Consider the following 950-nt stretch of genomic DNA (forward strand, 5'->3'; position numbering starts at 1 on the left):
TTCTAGCATGTGCTCTGCAAAAGATTGATCTTGAACTTCTACTTTGTTTCCTAGAGGGCCAGTCACTGCCTGTTGAAGCAAAGAACACGTAACATCAAGTTTTGCAGCAATCTCATTATTAGTACTTACCTCAGAGACCACAGCTTTCATAAGAACTCCTCTTCCTTTATTGTGGCTCCATTGTTGAGAGTTAGCACTCAAGGATTCAAAGAGCGGAAAAGCCTCATCTGCTATTTTGTTCATCAGTCCTTCTCCACTTGTTGCATCTACCATCATCCTTTCGGAATCAAGCGAACCTTCATAGAAAGATTGCATTTGCATCTAACTCTCTATGTTGTGGTGTGGGCAAGAACTTATCATCTCCTTGTACCTCTCCCAACATTCATGAAAAGCTTCTCCTTCCTTTTGTGTGAAACCAAGGATTTCCTTTCTAATCTTGTTAGTCTTTTGAGCCGGAAAGAATTTCTGCAAAAACTTATTAGAAAGCTCATCCCAAGTACGAATTGAAGCATTAGGCAAAGAGTATAACCAAAACTTAGCCTTATCTTTTAAACTGAATGGGAATAGCCTCATCTTAATCTGCTCATCATCAAGGCCATGAATTTTGATCGTAGCAAAGAATTGCTTAATATGCATGTAAGGATCCTCAGTGGTATTACCATAATAAGTTGGAAGAAGATGAATCATACCACTTTTAAGCTCAAACCTGTCAACTGTGAGTTGAGGATAGACGATGCACGAAGGTTGATCGGTGACTTTGGGAATGGAAAACTCACGCAGGGGTTTTCGAGGTTGGACAACAAGTGCACCACCTCCTTCAACATTATTGTTGTTGTTCGGAATCTCTGCCATCGTGCTTGAACCTTCAGATTCAGAACTTTTAGAATCAGCGCTTGAAGAACTATAATTCCTCCTCAAACCAGCACGTATAGCAGCGGTTCTTTGTGAAA

At 40.4% G+C, this 950-nt stretch overlaps 1 non-coding gene across 1 annotated transcript; it reads left to right on the forward strand.

The window, feature by feature from the left end:
- Positions 1-331: 331 nt before the first annotated feature.
- LOC148916482 (small nucleolar RNA R71) lies at positions 332-438 on the forward strand. Its single transcript, XR_016128364.1, has one exon. It is a non-coding gene; the product is annotated as a small nucleolar RNA R71 (small nucleolar RNA).
- The last annotated feature ends 512 nt before the right edge of the window (positions 439-950 follow it).

The sequence above is a fragment of the Prunus mume genome, linkage group LG6, assembly GCF_029339155.1.
Source record: "Prunus mume cultivar Tortuosa linkage group LG6, ASM2933915v1, whole genome shotgun sequence".
Lineage (NCBI taxonomy): Eukaryota > Viridiplantae > Streptophyta > Magnoliopsida > Rosales > Rosaceae > Prunus > Prunus mume.